General features: G+C 36.2%; 1 long non-coding RNA gene across 1 annotated transcript; it reads left to right on the top strand.

The window, feature by feature from the left end:
- The first annotated feature begins 451 nt into the window (after positions 1-451).
- Positions 452-21,665, top strand: LOC137003162 (uncharacterized). The gene is made up of 3 exons (XR_010891947.1): positions 452-557; positions 13,530-13,725; positions 21,444-21,665. It is a non-coding gene; the product is annotated as an uncharacterized lncRNA (long non-coding RNA).
- The last annotated feature ends 807 nt before the right edge of the window (positions 21,666-22,472 follow it).

Below are 22,472 nucleotides of genomic sequence, written 5' to 3'. Positions count from 1 at the left end.
GTTGTCTAACATTTTTAAAATACATTTTATTTTATTTTATATGAATATTCATTCACAAAAAAATATATATTTGGATTTTATTTCAAATATTGTAAAATCATTTTTGCTCACATTTTTCTTTAAATACATTCCTTTCATAGTCAATATACGTTTTAAGCATCTTTAAGCTGGAAATCTCAACAATGACAGACTCAGAAAATATGGGCCTTGCTTTTTTTTTCTAAAGGACCCCACCCACCCACACTTATTCGCCCCCCTTCACAAATTCTAACACACACCGAGCTCAACGTCAAATAGCTTCACACTCCACCAATCACAAGCAACAGCATTGTGTCAACCTACATCACAGTGGCCAATCATATGTTTTGAAGTCTGTCATGTGACACAAACCCCCGCCCCATTTGTGGAATCATTCAGAGCGCGAGTGGAACTACAGCGACTCAGCAGTGACCGGCGCAGATCCAACCAGCTGGAGGATCCGAAGAGATTTCTGAAGCGATACAAATGCTCCTACCGTGGAATGTCTTCCTTCACGTCTTCTTAAGATTTTAAAGAAGGTATGTAAGCCTTCACTTTGCTCTCACAATGTAAAAGTTAAAGAAATTGGTCATGAATAAAGGGTAAAAGCTGTTTGTTGCAGCTGCGCATAAAATAGGAACTGTGTCACCAATAACTTATTCATAAAAGTGTTATGTCGGCAGTTTTTAAAGAAGAATTTCTGCCAGACTTTTTAAAAATATATTGCTGTTTATTCAGGTGTTTTATGTGTTTAATTGAAGCTATTTATCAGAATAAATTACTACATTTATATATAGTAAAAGTTAAATATATTCACGGTCAAGAAGCTTCTGTTTGCATAATGCTGAAACGAGATATCTACAAATGAGTGGTTATTTTCTAACCTTAGTTAGGCTATACTTAACTGTTTTCTTCATATTGTATTGTTTATATTTACACCAAAACCTCTGGAATATGTATCTATATGATCATTAAAAAAGATGGGAAATATATTATATTGTTGTTTTGAAGTAAATCTTTTGTGATTTAATAATCCATGCAATTCACAGGAGGGTTAAAGGATTTAATATGGTACAGTACATGTAAGAGGAGAGTTGTAACATTTTGTTTCAATCTCAATCTTTGATATAATATTCCTGAATTTGTCTGAAACAAATTAAAGTAGTTTAAAAAATCCACAATACTGTGTAACAATTAATGTCATACACAAAGAGTGCTATTGTTACAGTCTATACCACAACCAGAGTGGGCTGTAACACCAATTGAAAGACTGTGCATTCATTTTATAGTGGCAATGAAATTGACTTATTCAGAAAATAATTATAAAAGTGTATAGGAAGCATTTCGATTCAAAACTGCAAACAAAATGGGAAACAAATACACTGCCCCATTTCGTGCAATCTTTGTAGCTCCAGTAGAAGTAAATTAGAAAGTGTTACAACCTTCCCCATCTGCTCAGACATTATATTTCTAGTTTTCTAAATGTGTACGTGAAAAGCTTGATCCAGATCACCTGGACTTCACCTCTTGTGTTTGACTGCTTTCCGTTTTCGGTATCACAGACTGTGGTGTGAGTCATCTCAGCGTCCAGACTCTCATCATCAATGCTGCATCATTAGATTAAATCAGTAAACTGATGCTTGCATGTGGGCTGAAGATAAACTTGGCTTAGTGACAAGTTAAATGTGCATAATTACCTTTCAGTTTCATTGTTCTCTGCAGTTTTTTTTCTGTTATACAGTAAATGTTACATATTAACTACAGCAGTTGATGTATTTTGTATAGACAAGTCACTGTTTAAAAGAAAAAGTAGAAAACCCAGGTTGAGACGGAAGTACACTAGAAAAAGAAGTACACAGCTGATCATTGAAATCCGTCTGGTGTTGCTGACAGGATCCAGATGTGTCTAATTGCAATATATGAAATCTGTTTGTTGCCGTTCTGGTCTGCAGTGAGATAAAGTAAGGTCACGGAAAGCTGCAACAGACCGAGAGAGGCGACTGTTAAATATATTACAGACTGTGATTTGATCTGGTCTGGAAAGTAACCCCCCCACACACACACACTCCACCTTCTTTGTCTGTCTCCCGGGTTATCTCCACCTACTGCCACCCTCAGAGACACCTGAACACAGACATAATGATCAACAGCAACGGGTGTCTGGAGAGAACACCCCCTCCTCTCTTTCACTGTCTCTCTCTTTCTCTCTCTCCCTTCCAAACAAGCAAGGAGGCCCAAACAGACAGCAAGACTTCTATCATGAATAGGGCACACACACAAAATGATAAGACGCTCAAATCCGATGTTTTTATTGCTAGGTATGTCTGCTGGGTAAGATACATAGGCTTAAGAATATATTTGAACATTTAATGATGTCATTGTATATAGACAACAAAATGTCAAACACAACTATTTAAATTAAGTTTAAATAACACAGCCCAAACACGCACTCTCAGGGAAAAAAGGTATAAAAGGTCTCACTGGGGTGGTACCTTTTCAAATAGTACACTTTTGTTCCTTTTAGGTACCAATATGTACACTTTAGGTACTAATATGTACCCTCTGGTGGTGTTCGGTCATTTTAGACCCCCCCCCCCCAAAAAAAAATATTTTGAATCTTTAAAAAAAATTTATACTTCATCGGAAGGTTACAAAACCCTGTGACTTTTGTGGCAGTCACTATGTGACCACACACACACACACACACACACACACACACACACACACACACACACACACACACACACACACACACACACACACACACACACACACACACACACACACACACACACACAAATAATAATAATAATAATCATGGACCTGATTAGAGAGAAAAAAAAGTCACTTGTGCGGTCTGAAATGACTGGCATAGGAAATGAATGGGAAATATGAAAAAAGAGAGCCATTTTTGGGGGGTACAATCTACAAATCAGCCACTATGTAGGAAAAAAGCACAAAGAGTGACACTCTAAAATAAAATATCAAGACGAGTGCAAAATAGACACTTGTCTGTTTTGGTATAAAGGTGTACCAAAGATGTACAAAGGTACCACCCCAGTACAGTTTTTGTACCTTTTGTTTTTCCTGTGATTGCACTTTTGCAAGCAAATCATCCACAAAAAGATGTTTGTTGTGTTTAAAATGAGAAAACAGTAGATATACTATTTAACTACACTTTAAATTTCAGATGTTAAAAGTACATTGTAAAAAAAAAAAAAAAATTCGAAGTTGTAAATAAAACAAAGAGTATTGGAGAATGTTTCACAAAAAAATACAATGTCAGTCTTTTTACTTCAAAATTGTTTTATTCAGTGTCACATGTTTCTTTGTAATTCTTTGTAAAATTTGCCAGAAATTTCTGAGTGAAAATTGTTCCAAAACCATTTTTTTTCAGTCTAACTGCAAAAATATTTTTGAAAATTAGTTCTGAGAGAAACCCATTTGGTTGCGAATACTTTGTTACAAATACTGCATTGAAACATTTGACATTTTTAAGAACTCGTTAGATATAATTTGTTAGAATTTGTGAGTTTGTTCATTTTTATCAAACCCTAACATAATATATGGCCATGATATCTGCTCTGAATTTCATGTCTTTTCTAGCTTGACATGGTCATACTCAATTCTAGTTCGAATATGAGTCTGATACTGCTCCATTGGGCTTTGATTATGGGGGCGTATTTAAACCGATCCAGGAAAAACCTCAATTGGATAGACCTACAACCAATCAGAGCTACAGAGTAAGTGATGTATGTTGAGCGACGCATAGTTGTCAACAGAACTCAACTGCACACATGCTGGAACTAGTACAAGATGAGCGTAAACAATCTTTGCCGGTGTTGTAAAAAGAATAAGTATACACGGAGTACTTGCCAATTAATGCGCTGTCGATATCTTCTATAACGGACGCGATGGCGGAATCTACACATTTCAGTTCTTCAACAACAGCCATCATTGTTGTAAACTAATTCAACCCAAGCGTGGCTGATTACGTTTCTGGTGATAATCTGTCAATCATCGCCCTGACAAATGTGATTGGTCCGAACAGTTTCTGTTCGGGCATATTTACCCCTCTACGGATCGAGTCCAGACTGAACTCCCCGACCTCAAAATGTTGTGGGCGGGGCTAAGTTCGGCTGGCATCCAGGCTATGTCTTTTCATTATTTATGTAATATTATTGATGAATTAATGTTTGATCTAAACATGTTTCATTTATCTGCCATTTTACCATTCTCAGACATCATCTACCACTGTAGCTACCATCTCTTGCTCTCTTTTCACCTCAAGTGAAAATACGGGTGGCATATTTTTGGTCATTTTTGTTAAGTGGCTCCAACATACTGCTTTGTGTTGAGCTACATGTCATAACGTTTCTTTGAAACTGGCTACATATTTGTGGAATAGTAGGTTTGCAAGTTCAAAATGGTGTCTTACACAAGACATATGACAAAAGTATATCCCAAACACATTCAATATCACTCAAAAATTTGGGCTCAGTAAGTTTTTGTTGTTCAGCAAAGTTGAATTAAAATCGATCAAAAGTGACAGTAAAGACACTTTCTATTTCAAATAAATGCTGTACTTTTGAACTTTCCATTCACAAAAGAAGCCTGACAAAATGTATCATGGTTTTCACAAAAATATTAAGCAGCACAACGGTTTCCAAGATTGAAATAAGAAATGTTTCTTGAGCACCAAATCAGCATATTAGAATGAAAGATGGTGACATTGAAGACTGGAAAAATGGCTGTTGAAAATTCAGCCTTGGGATCAACAACAAAGCACAGTACAATCTAAAATCCAAAAGATGACTATTTCTAACAATATTATAAAACCAATAGTGAGCACAGCTCTTCTAAAAAGGTCCCCAGAAATCAAAGAACCCTTGCAGGAGGTAAGCACATTGACTGCTTTTCAAGTGAACACTGAAAGACGAGGTTTTGTTCAGAGGTGTGTGTTGTTCAGCGGCATAAATGTGGGCATTCATTGCAAACACTGAAAAGCAGTCACCATTCAACAATCATTTTCAGACGCACAGAAGTCAAGGCAGCTCTAAAATCCGGAGAATGTTAGTTCTTGAGGGAATCCACGCCCATTCCAAGTCTCAACAAAACCCTCACACACACATACATACAGATAATATGCCTCCATGTGTGGTTGTGATGCTTTGAGAGAAATATTCCAGAATGGGCCACTCTTCAAAGAGATGTTCATCCATTCTGTCTGAGGAACTAAAATTAACAGAAACACCTCAGGGGGAATGTGACACCAGCTGCTAAGACGCCTTCTTGTTTTTTGTTCTAACACTTTTTCAGGGTGCGCTTGAGCATGTGCACTCACATATGTAGGCTCCATCTAGAGCCGTCGCTATTTCCAGGGCCAGGGTTTGTGGCATCCACACTGTAATCTGTTCTGTGGAGAGGATGTTGAGATGGATTATTGAAGCCCCAGCGTGCTGTGTGTGTCATTACCGTGGAGAGATCAGCACAGTGAGGTTAATGAGCCAATCTGCATAAACTTTGTCCCCATCTGGAGCATTTGGGTGGTGTGGGGCAACGTAGAGCATAAGTGCATCTACATCACTGAAAACCCTTAACGTAGAGAATGATTTATGCTAACGATCTTTCTACTCTTCACTGAAAACTTACAACACGAACTCGGGCTCCCTGGAGCATGACTGCTGTTGGCTGGTAAAAATTGCACTAAAGCTGCATGGTTTCTGCTGTAGTGACACATTTATATACAGTTAAAATATGAGATATTATGTATAATTTCCACCTACTGCTCAGTCATAGTGTGTGATTGTATACTTTATGAATTTTTTTTAGTGAGTTTGGTGCTAAAACCTGTAATTTTCCAAATGTCGTCTCTTAACTCTGCTTAATATGCAGAGACAACTATAGGTAAGCTGTTCGCAAACATTTCCCCGAAAACTGTAAATAGCTTGTGTGCTTTCAAAAGTCTGTTTGTTTTTGAGTAGTAGCGTTGGCTCAGCCAATGGCACGAGTTTGAGATGGGACTATCTGTTTGGTCGAACAATGGAAAATAATGGGAAACTGTCCTGCATGGAAATTATTTAGTGGCATTAGTGGCATATGAATTGCATACAGCTGCTTTAATTGGAATTAAAGTAGCTATTATGGATTTTGAGTGGAACGCATCCTAACCCAACTTGCAGCCTTTGGTGACTTGTAGAGAGAGCTGGAATGGGTGTGTTTAGGACTTTAGCATCGGAATTAAATGTAACAGAGAAATATGTTTGAAAATTGATATCAAATCAAAGTCAATCAAAAAACCGAGCCAATCAGTTTTTTTTTCTTTTTTTTTTCTTGGGCATTTTAAAGGTTGTCAGTTTTTTAGGTTTGATGTTAATGTAGTGTTGAAAATTCAGTGACACTTCTAGTGACAAAATTCAGAGTGTTAAAACTGATCAAAGTTAATCAAGAAGACTGAGCCAATCTGCTTAGATCCAGTGTTGGTGTAGTTACTGCTTTTTTTTTTCCTAAGGCATTTTAAAGGTTGTCAGCTGTAAACGTCATTTCAGTTTCCATTCACAGTTTTGATTTTGGTGTGTTAAATTCAGTGACACTTCTATAGTGACATTCTGCTTTTTTTCTGATGACATTCTGCTTTTGCGTGTGGTAGCTGGAGATACTGTATACTATATAATATATATATATATATATCTGTATAGTTCAGAAAATGTAGGCAGTAACTGTAAGTGTGCATTCACAAATTAGCTCTAAAGAATTGTCTCAAAAACATCCTCAATCAGTCTTAAAGACATTTCATTTGACTGGTGTAAACAGCTTGTTTGACAGTTGCATCATAATTGTGTGATGAAATAATATGAAATTATGAGGTTGTTTTTAGGCTTGGTTATGCATAATTTATCTTTGATCCTAAACACAAGGGGAAAAAAAATATTTATTTAATGAAATACCAGTTTTGATATGAACTTTGCATGTATACACCACATTTTCCTTACAATCTGAACTGAAGAAACAGTAGTGAAATTGATTTTAACTTCCTATTTTCATTGGAAACTAAAAGCCATTGTCATGAGAACATTTTTTTAAGGTGCTGACTGTAGAATGTACCATGTGTTTATGACTGAGGATCTAACCACAAACCTCTTTAACAAGCAGTTTCCCAAGAGAACACCTCTGATTACGTTAAGAAATTAAGAAAAAACATTAATGCCACCAAAGAAATGCATTACATAAAAAACCCCCATCCAAATGGCTAAAAATGAAACCGAAAGATTGCTTTTTATGTCTGTTTGCATGAATTGTTGGCTGTAATCTGTGATCTGCAGACTCAATAAGTTGGAACCTTTTGAAAAGCAACACATACAGTACAGTTAAAGAACACTATGTTCTACTGAGTGTCTATGGCATAAACAGAAAGTGACGATTCCTCTTTTTTTCTCGCTTCCAAAAGATAACCACCCATCTAGTCTAAACCATTAGAACATTTCGTTTTTTCCCCCTCTCATTACCCATAATGCTGTAAACCCCACTGGGCGCAGTGGGACCCCACTGCTGTAGGATGCACAAGCAATGAGCCGTTCATTTCTCTTATTTCATTTTGCTCTTTTTCTCCCTTTTTCTTTTTTTACTTGTTACCCCTCTCTGTGTGAAAAATGAGTGAGGACTGTTTGAGAGTTTAATTCATTTTGATTATGTCAAGGAGAAAGAAAAAGAGGCTGTTTTGTTAATTTAATCTGCTTGGAGACGAAATGACAGAACTGAATATTTAGTTACGTTCGTTCTTATGTTAATGATTGTGGTGTGATGGTTTGCTTATTTTTTGTTTTCCCCCCTAAATGTAGTGAAGAGGAAAAACATATTTTACAATCTTTCCACATAAACAGAACCAGCCTGTTTCGATGCAAAGCCCTCATGGGAATGTCATTTCATTTCACTTGCATTGTATCATATATATATATATATATATATATAAGAGAGAGAGAGAGAGAGAGTTAGCACTCGAGTCTTGATGTCACATGATCACATAAAACCTGATGTACGGTTCTGAATTGGTCTCAGCTCAGACTGAGGTTTTGGCATACAGAAAATGTTCTTTTTTATTATTTCTTATTTTTTCCTCATTAAATGCTCTTTTTATAGACTTCTCAACTTCAGTGGCTTCAGTGGAAGCCACCAATTTGTCTTGTTTCAGCAGACGCCAGAGCAGATGCTGCTTTTAGTACGAAAAACTACATAATGACTCAAATTTTGGGGCTCTTACTGTAGAGTGTGCCCATACTAAGCTTTTTCTGTAGGATGCAAAAATGATTTAATTCTCTTATTATGATTTTAATTATTTTTTGTCTCCGCATAAATGGCCATTCACACCAAGTAAGATTACTGTAAAAGCGGTAACAATGAAATTGTTATAAACAGTAAGTCCATAACACAGCTATAATGATAAAGACACAGAGAAACAATGTAATTGCTTGTATCATTGCCCAATTTCTCTATCAGAATTATTTTTTACCAGTCGATGTACGATTAAAGAACTGACAGCCAATCAGAATCCACCTCACTTTAAAGAGCATTTAAAGTGGCAGACGCGTGCTTAGAATAAACAGAACGTTATCGTCTCTTTGTGTTGACAATAATATAGTAATAGTTAGGGTTGTCGAAAATACCGACTTTGTCTTGAAATGTTAAAAATGTGACAATTAATAGCAGCATTTCACCAAGCACTTACACAGATACATATGGGAGCATTTGAAAGCAGGCTTCTATCAGCGGATCTGTCTATAAGCAGATATATTAGGGATCCACTGATAAACGCCTGCTTTCAAATGCTCCCATGTGTATCTGTGTAAGCACTCGCTGAAGAGTGTCAAAGATGTCTATTTACAACATGTTTTTGAAGTGTTGATCATCCTATATCACAGACATATCTGTTGAGCACATGAACACAATGGCCAATCAGAGAATCCGGTCAACAGCACTCAAAATGCTAGGGGGAAATGCTGGCATCATCACATTTTTTAAATTTCAGTACCAAATTGGTACTGAAGTCGGTACTTTTGACAACCCTAGTTATAGTTATTGGTGGAACAGCCCTGTAGACTGTCCAATCTGATCACCTGGTGTTTACAGTTAGGCCAGAATACTGAGGTTTTTAGTGAACCCATATTGCGCACTTGATGTATACTTGCAGTTATATAGTGTATGTGTTGTGTAGCATGTCCTATATGTCATTTTATGTTTCTGAAGACTGCTCATGAGTGCCACATATGCCCTGATGCAGAGTATAGATGCGGAGAAAAATATTCAATATGTTTGGAGTTCAATATATTCTATTTTCTATTCTATACCCTAGGGTTCTTGACTCAATTTTAGTCTCAAAAGTAGCTTTTATGCCACAAAGGTTCTATATAAAGAGAAATGTCTTAAATGATTGCATAATACTTTCATATTTAATGGGTTTTTTATTTAATTAATTTTTTTTTTATAGTGATAAAATATGTTTTATTAAATTTTATGCTTAATTCATAAAGTGTAATCAAAATTAAAAATGAATTAAAACTAAAGTAATTGAAACTAAATCCATAAAATGATCCCATGATGGGAACTCCTAAAAGGATATATATATAAAAAGCCTGATAGAACCCTTGAAGGTTCTATAAAGAATCTTTTCTTCTAAGAGTGTACTACCTGACCATGTGGCATTTGGGACAGATTGAGCATAAGGTGGCACATTTCGGGACCATTTGGGTCAGAACCATTGCCAATAGTCAAAGAATACAGAAAATATTAACCATAGTACTTGGCTCTCAAATGTTTTTGCTTCTGTTTTTGAGTGTTTTGCTGAAAGAAGACAATTCAATTGTGTGCCATTGTTCATGAATATTGTCATAGTCTGCATTTTTCCATCTCTGAAAAGGCCAAAAACTTCATACATTTTAATTCTCGACTGTTTTATATTGAATGTCTGATTCTCATTGTTTGCCAGAGTGGAAAAGAAGCTCTTATTGTTTTATGTTTGGAGTCTGATGAGCTAATATTGGAGCTTGTAATGGCAGCCTGACTCTTGAATCATGGAAAACCCTTCCATTAGATCTGTGCATTTCTTCATATGTCCATATGGAGACGGCATGAACAGGAAATGGCATGCATTCCTTTTGTCCGATTCAAAAATAAACTCCAGTGTGCACTTCCTGCAGAGGCGTTGAGATGAGAAAGAAAAGAGGTGAAGAGGGAAAAGAACAGAAGCAGAGGAAATAAAGAGTGTAGTGTTGTTAAACTTAAACGGGCTCCGTTACACTCAAGGATCTCTGCTGTGATTTGTTGAATCCTCGGGTGATAGTGTTGGCTTGTAAATCACACACCATGCTTCCTTCTTTTGTAAGGAAGATTAAAGCTCTTTGTGTTGCCACATACATCCCTGCAGTTCTTCACTTCCTGTCAGCAAGACATGTGATTGTTTGCCCAGTGTGTGAGGTTGCCATTTGTCATAGGGTGTGTCTCATCAGCTTCATAACTCCCTAGGTCGTGAATTAGTATATCGTGTACTCAATTTTCTGCACGATCCCTGGCTCACTACACATTGGGACACTGATGGTGACATGACAACATCCTCATTGAATAGCATCACAACTGGTATTTATGAACAACAGCAAAACTGATATTTTTTCTGACATTTATTTTTTTTAGTTATATAAAATGCATAATATAAAACACTTTGATTGTTACATATAACTGCAACATTTTAGCCGTAAATGTATTATAAATGTTAGCTAGATTATGTTCAGTACCTGTCAAGCGTTGTGTGTTTATGCTGAAATATTTTTAAATAATGTTTAGTTTTTTTTAATGTTATGTTTTTTGCTTCCATACTTTCATTAAAGCTGCAGTCCGTACATTTTTTTGGTTAAAAATGATCCAAAATCAATTTTTGAGCAAGTACGTAACCAGCCAGTGTTCAAAACTATCTCATTATCTTATCTCGATTTACAACGGTAAGCCTGTAATAATGTTTTAAGACTGACCTGGTGGATTTCCGCGGGAAATTCGAGCATGCAGCAGTTCGTCTGTACGTCATTGCATCACATCCGTAAACAGAAAGGAAGGAGTCCCGTCCAGGCTTGTCGGTTTTATCACGTGAGGATGCTGCTTGTAGCGGATCATTTATTGGCTGTTCTCACAGCAGCTGAAATAATTAAACTTATCATTTTGATGGCGGATTGTAATCCAGAAAGATCCAAATGACAATCATTAGTGACAGCTGGAGATTCACTCGTAGTCAAAAAGCAAATGACTTTGGACTGTAGAAATTGAAATCTACAGGTAACGCTAATGTACACTAAATACACATAGTCACGCAATGCTAATGTTGGTAACATTAGTGATTTGAGAAAAAAGTATAACAGTAATAATAATTTGCACGGTTTGACATGACCCGAGCTTTGCGATCGTTAGATTTAATCATCATTGGCAGCGCGATTTATTGTAGGCCTAATGCTTTTTTCCTCAGTTGGTCAGAACAAAAGTGGCAGAAATGTTACTTACTTGTTCAAATTATATTTTCCAGTGAAAATTCTTATATTGGTCATACTTTCAAGATGTAAAATCTGTGATTCTGAAGTTCAGTATCCACACCGGTGCGGTGATTGACAGCAAACATTAGATTCATCCGCGCTGACAAGCTGTGCCATTGCACAAAGCACGTACAGATAACTGTTCTGCATATGACTGCAATTGCAGGTTTCAAACAGAGATGGCGACAAAGAGGAAAAATGGCGGACTGCAGCTTTAAGGAAACATGGTGAACATCGATACTCCCTGGTTTTCGCGGTGCATTGTGGGACTTTTTAGGGAGCGAATGTTTCAGTGTAGTATTGTCAAAATTCGGTACCAAGTCAGTACTGAAATTTTAAAAATACGATACCAGCATTTCCCCTAGCATTTTGAGTGCTGTTGAGCAAATTTGTAGCCAATCACAGATGTATCCTTTGAGCGTGTGAACACAATGGCAAATCATGTGTTTGAGAATCCACTCAACAGAGCTCAAAATGCTAGGGGGAAATACTGGTATCTTCACATATTTAGAAATTCAGTACTGACTTTGTACCATACTTGGTACTTTTGACAACACTATTTCAGTGTACTGGAAATATTTTGCAATTGAGACAGACCTTAAAATGGCCGACTCCCTGGTCACCCATAGTCTTTGTTTTTTTTTGTTTTTGTTTTTTTGTTTTTTTGTTTTTTTTTTGCAACAGCCCTGCTTCCACTTTACCTTCTAGAAAAATCACATGAAGCTGCATGACTTGAGTCCTGGCATGAGAGTTGAATATTTATGTTTTACAGAGAGACTAATGGTGAATTTATACCATAAATGAAAGTCTTCAGATTTCCTATAATGCTTATCAATCACAATTAGCTGGTTAAGCTTACAAACATATTAATGTGCTTTTTGTTCAATTCCATTGCCCTCTGTCTCTGTTTGTACTAGAATGCATGCTATGTGAATGACCCCTTTGTTCCGCAAGCTTCTAATATTCATACTTTTTGCAATTTTACTTGTGTCCTAATATGGTGCAAATATGCATCGTCTTGAGAGTAAGATAATTAGGGCTACACAATGTATTCACAATGATTTTGCTTATGATACAAAGTTATATAAAATGAAGCAAGAATCAATAATGTCTGTGGTTTAAACTTGAGTAACAAATGCATGAATCTTTTTCAGTGAATAATGCAAATGAATGCAGTGATAGTGCAAAGATTTTTATAGAAGTCCCCACATGGCATTTTTCACATATTGAAATGTTTTTGTAAAAAATATATGCAGGTATATATTGTTATTTACTATTATTTAAAGTATATTGCCGCATATACTGTAAATCAGTGTTGTTATTGTTAACTAAAACTAATAAAAAAATCCGCTGATAGAGCTGACGTTTAACAAAACACAAAACTGGAATAAAAATAATTTAAAGCTATATAAAAATGTTTTAAAAACTAATTAAACGAACAACAAAATTACTAAACATTCAAAATATATTAATTTTAAAATATTAAGTACAATATAGTGAAATATTAAACAATATATATAAATAACGTATTGAAAAACTGGCCTTTATTATTTTTAAACTTAACATTTTCATAAATAGCAAATTCATAAATATAGAGATATGTATATTGAATATAGATTTTAAAATATCAAGATGCATTTGGCACAGCCCTAATTATGAGTGTATGTTTTACAAGGTTCTTTCAGGCCAGACTGTCGTGTATCAGTCATATGGTTTTCTGCAGTACTCTGTAATCCAGGGTTTTCATCTTTTGTGGATGTGGCTCTGGTGCCCGACGGTCTGTCCCCGTCCTTTTGTTTCAGCCAACCATAGCTGTGCACTTTCTCTTTTATGACCATATTGTGTGGCGGGGATGCCATGTGATTTTCTTTTTACTGTGTTTCAGCTGCTCGGGGGCCAAAAACTTCGAGCATGATCATGTAAGTGTGTATCTGTTGTGTTTTTCAGAGGCTGTGCTGGACAGTAGGAGCTGTTGAAGTTTTGACTGTGGGTTTGCGCTCCCTCTCACCCACGCTCTGTCTCCAGAAGCTGCAGGGGTTTCGCTGAGTTGGCAAAAATGTGTTGCGACGCAGGAACAGAAATAAACTGTCGGCCTTCAAGAACTCCAACACACACGCACATCTTGTCCTCGTCGGACCTCCAAGTAAGCTGTGAGGATAAAATACTACAGTGTTGTATAAGAAAAACAGTAAAATGATGGACTTTCCAAAACCCGACATGCTGTAGATATATTTTATGTAAATGATTGTTTGGGTTTTGGCTCCCAGCCCTTCATATAAGGGATTTATTGCAGTTTGTGTGTTCCAAGAAAAATTAAGCTACAGTATGTCATGTATAAGGGCTCCATACATCCTCACGCAAACCCTGACCACAACTTTATTTAAAAATGACTGTACAATGGCTTTCCATATGTAAGTGATGCAGGAACAGCATCACTTACATATGGAAACAGCCTCTAATAAACCATAAATCAAAAATGAGAGAAGAGGGAATGATGAAAACCATTCTTGTCCAAAAAAGCTAGGTAAAAGCTGTTCTTTCAACACACACAGAGACATCGTCACATCTGCAGGGCTTTGGTTTCTCTGACTGACATCAGGTTTATTTTCTTTAATACGCTCATACACATTCTTGCATGTCCACTCCCACAGATTTATGTCCTTTTAATGTAGTTGCTGCTATGTGAGGGAGGCAGGGTGAAAGCTTTATGTCTGTCTGCTGTGATCCGTGGTGTAAACAGTCTCACTGTACTCTGGAATCTCGCCACTCCTACAGGCTTTGGAAAAAGGGGCATTCAGGGTGAAAGGAAGGAGCAGCATTTTGCTGCGTTTTAAGGAGAACAGTTTGCTGTTTGTCTGATTGATTGATGTTTTAAGGTGGGGCTGTTTAATTGGTGCTTTCAGATTGGTAGCTGGTTTTATAGTGTGATTGTGTAACTGGTGTGTGGTTTTGAATGGTTGTAGGGCTGTTTGATTGGTTGTTTTATTCAAGAAAAGCTATAATACTTGAATTCATCCCAATGGTAGTTTCTCATCTGATGCATAACCCCTACTGACATAAACTACCATTTAAAAGATTGGGGTCAGTACGTTTTTTTTTTTTTCTTTCTATTTCAAATAAATGCTGTTCTTTTGATCATTCAAGTTTTTTAAAGAATCCATAGCAAATGCATCACAGTTTCAACAAAAATATTAAGCAGCACAATTTATATTTTCTTGAGTATCAATTCAGCATATTAGAATGATTTCTGAAGGATCATGTGACACTGAAGACTGGAGTAATGATGCTGGAAATTCAGCTTTGCCACCACAGGAATAAATTACACTTTAAAATGTATTCAAATATAAAGGTTATTTTAAATTGTAAAAAATATTTCACAATATCACTGTTTTTACTGTGATTTTGATCAAATATATGCAGCCTTTATAAGCAGAAGACACTTAAAAAACAAAAAATATTACCAACTCCACACTTTTGGTCAGTAATGTGATTTGAATTCTGCCATCGTTGCTCATGTTACAATATGGACAGTCCATATTACACTATTTAAACCTTTACAATTACTTACATGCACAATATTATATTATTTAAATATTATAAGAAGATTACAGTGCATCGTTTGAGAGTTGAAAACATTTTTGCAACAGAATGTTGTAGTTCTGGCATCTACCAGCAGAGGCAAACTGGCCCATGTTAACCAGCCAAACCTTGTCCCATTTGTTGTATTAGTTTAGGTGGGTTTTGGTTGTTTGATTGTCTACTGGCTTTAAGGTGGGGATGTTTGATTTGTTTTGGAGATTTAAGCCCAAAGTGTACTTCAGTTTACTTAAAGGCACAATATGTCAAATTTTTGGATTAAAAATATCCAAAAACCACTAGAACAATGTTATATATGAAGAGTTTGGTTCCAAAACACTATAAATCCATTTTGATTAATTTGAGAAAAAATGTGTTTTCTTTACCAAGAAAGTGGCAAGATGAAAACCACTATTTTCTGTTTCAAACTTTCACATAGCATCTTTTGGTTATAAAAACATTAAACATTCAAATCTAGATTTTGATTTTGTTATAAAAACTGATAATTTTTTCCCCAAAATGCAATAAATCCATGACACTTTTTTTTTCAAAATACAATTAATCCATCAATATAAAAATTTATTAATTTTGAAAAATTTTATAAACTACTTTGCAATACCGTCCAGATACAATACTGATTTTTGCAAAATCTTTTGCAGAAGATTTTTCCAAGAATGTTTAAATCCAGAAAAAAAAAAAAAAAATGTAACTAGGACACAGGCCGTGTCCTTGCATCGCCTATCAATGATATCATACTCGCATTATCCTTGGTTTACTGGTTCCAGTACCATGTTTTACCATGTCTAATATCAATCTAGCTTACTGCAGTGTGCAACAAGTGTCGTTTGCCGAACAAACGCAGAGTCACACTATAACAACTTTCAACACACAAATGTATCTAATACGAAAAAACAGCTCTGCTTTACCCCACATACGAATGACTGGAGGAAGCAGAAGAGGTGACTTCGGCTTGATAAAAGTTCTGCTGCTCTTGAGACGTGTGTCGTGCTCGTCTCTCATTAGCAATCGCTCCAGCTGCCTTGGTCCTACTCTGCTTTGTACTACAGTAATGTTAATAATCTCATAATCCATGATTATGATTTCTGCCCAATCCCCGCCCCGATTCTTTTCCACCACCTGTAGACATAAAGACAACACATCACATGATTCTGCGAAATCAAGGCGTCATCAAGCTACGCCTTTGTTTTGAGTAAGTGACCTAGTGGCGAAAATGTACATATTGTGGCTTTAAGTTGTGTCCCAAATGACACACTATACACTATGTACTTATACACTATTATACTTTAGTGCATGAAGTCTCCAACATTCCACACTTCATTTTTTCGATTAATTAACTGCATCGTCCGTCTATTTAAACTGTACTTTTTTCTGTTTGGAATTTTCAGTATAAACGCACTAGTTGCACAATTCATAATACAAAATAATGCATACGCTAGTGTACATGTAAAAACTCAAGTATACTTTAGGCTTAACTCTTTGTATAGTAGGTTTTACATTTATTAATTTGGCAGACTTTATCTAGTAAGTTTTTTTTTTTATCACATTTTTATCAAATAGTGTTCGACCAATATAGATTTTATAGAATTTTAATTTAAAGATAATAAAAACAAAATATGCAAAAAATTTGCTAAAATTCAATTTATTTTTATTTTACATAAGATAAATTTTAAATAATTTGAAAATGAATATAAAAAATGTATAAAAATCTGTAAAAAAAAAGAAAAAAAAGAAAACTGATTTATACTTTGGATTGCAACTTTTTGATTCTGTAATTTGTTTATAGTGTTTTTTCACAGGTAGAGAAAGAGCTAAAAATATAGCTACAAGCAGCAATTATTGGGCCCAAGCAAGTCAAAAAGTCAAGTCAAATTTATTTATATAGCGCTTTTACAATTGGTAATTGTTTCAAAGCAGCTTTACATATTAGAAGCACAGAAAAAAGGGAAGTGGTTAAAAATAAACTGTACAAACAAGCGTGGTAATATGTAACATATACAAGATGGTGCTACTGTACATTAAGCCAATGTCGGCTGACTTCCAGGGGTGGAAAAAAACCCCTAGGAGAAAAACCCAGCGTGCTAGCACTGGGAAAAAAGTCCTAGGAGGGAAAAAACCCCTTGGAAGATATATATAATATATGTAAATGGATATGGAGATCAAAATCTGAATTATACATTTTTATTATAGAGATTAAAAATAGATTATATATAAATATATGTAAGCGGATACGGGGATTAAAAATCTGAATTATAGATGCATCCAGAACTGGATCTTTAGGCCCATTGTCTCCTGGGCCACGTTGTAGTCCGGTCCAGACGCAGGTTCTCCATCTGATCTGGATACGGCCTGGATCCAGCACCCGGCAAACCTCAGGATAAGAGCACAAAGAAAGCACAACAAGTCATCCCAGTACAGCTGGGAGCATCAGACGTACTGCAACATTAAGCAATTAAAAACATATTTAGGCAAAATGACAGAGAAATCAAATACCTTTTAATAATAATGATTTAATGATTCATCAATTTCATCCAATAGGTGGCGCTGTGACCAAACTGTTGTGGTATGGTCAAAGTAAGGTGAGAGTGACTCAAAGTGCAAAGTTTGGTGTCAATATGCTAAAGCATTGCAGAGATACAGCTTCAAGAGTCGGTTTTGCATCATGCCTCAAATTCGTTGCTCCAGTATATGAAAACAGTTTGACATAACGACTTGAAATCCATTACTTTTTGTCAGCATGGTCTGAAGATGATACGGTTTGATTTTTGTGAAAATCGGAGCAACGGTCAAGGAGGAGTTTGGAAGTAAACGTGAGTGCAAATTTGGACAGCTGGTGGCGCTAGAGGGATTAAGTTAGAGACTCCAAATGTGCTATGGTGACAGTTCAGACTGTCCTCTATCTGTGTGCCAAATTTCATAACTGTCCCGCAAGGGGTTCTATGGGCTGCCATAGACTTCCAGAGCGGAAACGGAAGAATAATAATAAGAACGCCAACAATTACAATAGGTGCATACGCACCTTTGGTGCTTGGCCCCTAAACATGAATAAAAAGGATGTAAACACTGTAAACAAAGACAGTGGCTGTATATGAAATCACATGCTTCCCCACTATTTAGTAGGCTAAAAACAGTATGTGACAAAAGAAGTATGTCCGGATTCACGGTAATCATAAAAGAGTAGGCAAAAAGTACCCGGATGACCTACTACTTCCGGCAAGATTCTGGAGTGTGCGTGATGGACACTTTACTATCCCTTGAGGCCACGGGAGAGGACTTGTAAATGGCAGTGAAGCAACGTAACTGATGCGGGGAGGTCACATGATAATGACAATATGGCGAATGTAGTATGTCTAGATTACATTCACACGTTCATACTTGGTCGAAGGCAAGTTTAGAACATTTAGACTTGGAATAGTCATGTGATGTCTTCCTCTTCCTCTCTTTCTCTCTTCTTTCTTCTCTCTGTGTTGCTGTGTGAGGGTTTTGAATGAACTCTGGTGATTAACAGGAAAGTGAATGTCTGTGTGGTGATTTGCCAGAGATTGAATGAGTTGTCCAGTCACTGATTTTTACAATAGGAAACATTGTGTATAGGCATGTCTGACAAACATCCTTTTGTCTGCAGTGTAGAAAACAGCTGTGTGCGTGTAAATCAGTGTTTGGGTGAGTGTGTGTCTGTTGGGTCGCAGTCCCAGACGGTCTCTGAGTTCAGGTCTGTAGCAGGTGAGCCGTAGAAAGCCTTCCGGCTGATATCAGAGACAAACTCTCACTCAAAGCCTGACAGCTCTCTAAATACCTCTTGTAGACACGCACACTAATGCGTGCATACACACTCTTTCCTTTGGGGGTTATTGGAACTATGCAACCAGCGAATCAACGCTGCATTCCTAAAGGTTTAGGCGTCAAAGGTTAAACTGGGGTTTACCGTTTTGTGCTGAAAATTAAAACAAGCTTCAGAGATGGTGAACTAGCCCTGAGCACTTTTTTCCTCAGGGTTAAATGCCTAGAATTTCACAATATGACACATTGTACTGTCTACCTGACACACTTGTGGTTAAATGCTCCGGAAACCCACTTAAACTGTCAGGTACAATATAGTTCAAAAGACTGGGATCAGTAAGATATTGGGCCCTATAATACACCCGGCGCAATGCGACGCAAGGCGCAGCGCAAGTGTGTTTGCTAGTTTGCGTCCGGCGCCATTCGCGTTTTCCCGTTCAGCGGCACATCCTTAAATTAGTAAATGCATTTGCGCCAGTTAGTGCGCCCATGGGCGTGCTGGTCTAAAAAAGAGGTGTGTTCAGGCGCATTGCCGGCACATTGCTATTTTAAGGAGCTGAAAATAGACCTTATCGCCATAGACCAACTCAAACCTGGTCTAAAGTCTAAAGTCAATGCCGCAATTTTTTATTTGTTTGAGCGCATTGGTAGAAATTGCGCCTCTGGGCGCGTCCACAGTGTGCGTTGACTTTGCTTATTACACACATGGATGTGCATCACACAAACATGCCAAATATTAAAAACAAAAGGATTACAGTGTAAAAGAATATTATTGTGTAGGCTACATAAATATAAAAATGTAATGATGAATAGTCATTGCATGTATTAGAATTAGGCTACCTATTTTCAATTCAGCCTATTACTGCTTATAATGATGAACGAAATTGGCTAATTAATTGAAGAATCGTGCCAATACACACACATATATATTAACTGACTCATCACGCTATTTGAAAGCCTGCATTTGCAAGCCCACTTTAACTTCGCGCACGAGCAGATCGGTTTCTTCGCTTGAAAAGCGTTCAGCTTTTCCGCCAACAAATTCCGCCATGTAAATAGCAATCCGCCATGGCGCGAGCGCATCTCGCTCTTAAAGGGAATGGGAGATGACACTCTGATTGGTTTATTGAACATTACGCCCATTATTCAATAAGAGAATAGGGACAACCCATTTCAAAAATGCGCCCTGGCGCACGGACCGTTTTTCCGTCGTTAAAATAGCAAAAGTGGATATGGACAAGCCCTGAGTGCACCTGCGCCGTTCGCTTTACACTTTGCGCTTAGATCGTTAAAATAGGGCCCGTAATTATTATTTTGAAAGAAATTTTTATTGATCAAAAGTAAAAGTAAGGTATGGAAGCTTGTTTCCACCACTGGATAAAACATAAAAAAATAATTGTGACTATATCTCGCAATTGTGACTTTATATATTGCAATTCTGACTTCTTTTCTCAGAACTGTGAAATATAAACTCTCAATTGCATGTTACAAAATCAGAATTGCGAGATATAAACAATTCTGAGAAAAAAAAGTCCGAATTGCGACTTTATATCACACAATTCTGACTTTATAACACATAATTGCGACTTTACATATATCACGCAATTCTGACTTTATTTCTCACAATTCTGACTTTATTTCTTGTAATTGTGTTTTCTCGCAATTCTGAATTTATATCTCGCAATTCTGACTTTATTTCTCACATTTGTGTTTGTAACTCGCAATTCTGACTTTATAACTCGCAATTGTGTTTATACCTCGCAATTCTGACTTTATAACTCGCAATTGTGTTTATAACTCGCAATTCTGACTTTATAACTCACAATTGCGAGTTTATATCACTCAATTCTGAAAAAAAAAGTCAGAATTGCAAGATGTAAACTTGCGATTGCAAGAAAAAAAAAGTCATATACAATCAAAGTCAGATTGTGAGATAAAAAGTCACAATTACTCTTTAAATTTTTATTAGCTTCCATTGCAAAAACATTTATCACATTACAAAAGATTTCTATTTTGAATAAATTATGTTCTGAACTTTCTATTCATCAAAATACATTACGGTTTCCACAAAAATATTAAGTAACACATTATTATCAGAAAAAAAAAAAAAAGTTTCTTGAGCACCAAAATCTTCATGCTATAATGCATTCAGAAAGAACTTTTGATATTCAAGACTGGAGTAATGATCCTGAAAATTCAGTCTGGCCATTACAGGCATAAACGTTCAATCAGCTGGTCATTATCGTAAAATGGGGGTATTTTGGCATAGTGACTGCTAAATTGAAAAATGTAGACAAGTAGTCATTATACAAAAAAAAAAAAAAAAAAAAATATGTTACTGCTCAATGCATTGATTGACTCATTAGCACTGTAATATTATTTGTAGCATATATTGTTTCCAGGATGCCATACATTCAGCTAATTCTCTTTATTTGCACTCTCTCTCTCTCTCTCTCTCTCTCTCTATTTGCATTGTTTCCTATCAAGGGCTGCTTAGGTTAACTGTTTTCCCAGCCCCCTACCTCAGTTTCAGCTTAAAGTTTCATGGCACCTGCGGCACTGTGAGATTGTATCGCTGTGGTATCTCGGAGAAGCTTCTCTTTTATCTCATCAGAACGTCATGCAGCTTCAAAAGAGAGCCTTGTCTTCAGTGTTCCTTTACAAAGGGGCTGAAGCTCAGATGAAAGATAGACACACCAAAGGCAAGAGGGAGACACCATCAAAATGGAAATTTGATTCTGATTGGTCATCTGTAGTCAAATATTTTTGACTGATAAAATGAATAGTAGTCCTTTTGCAGGAATCATTAGAAGTTAAAGCTGTTAAAAATATAAAATATCAATGTGGAGAATCAAAATCACTTCAGAGCAGTTGCAGTTTAAGACACTTTAAGATCTTATTTTTCTGTTGAGTTCCTGTTAACTTTGCATCCAAGGTAGGGTGACAGCATTACATTTTAAATGGTAAATTTACACTAAATATAACAACAAAACTTAATATAATCAGTGAATCCTTTTTTTTTAACTTAACAAACACATTGATTCCCTTAAATGACTTGATCTGCACAGCACAACATCTATCTGTGAACCATTTGTTTGAACTGAACAAACACATTGATTAACTAAAATGAATCAGACTTCCCCAGCACTACATATCAATTAGAGAATAATTTCTTAAAACAGAATTATTGATTAATTACAATGAATTGATTTACACAGCACAACATCTATCAGTGAATTATTTGTTTAAAGTGAACAAACAAATAAATTAGTTAAAAAGAATCAGACATTCCCAGCACTTCATATCAATCAGTTATTATTTTTTTTATTTATCTAAACAAATCAATTCACTAAAATGAATCAGACTTCCCCTGCACAACATCAGTCAATGTGTCATTTTTTAAAACAAACCAAACAAATTGACTCACTAAAATGATTTGAACTGCCCATCACAACATCTATCAGTGAATTATTTGTTTGAACTGATCAAACATATTAATTGTTAAAATGAATCTGA

This window comes from Chanodichthys erythropterus, chromosome 16 (assembly GCF_024489055.1).
Source record: "Chanodichthys erythropterus isolate Z2021 chromosome 16, ASM2448905v1, whole genome shotgun sequence".
Classification (NCBI taxonomy): domain Eukaryota; kingdom Metazoa; phylum Chordata; class Actinopteri; order Cypriniformes; family Xenocyprididae; genus Chanodichthys; species Chanodichthys erythropterus.
This window is presented reverse-complemented; position numbering and strand designations above follow the sequence as displayed.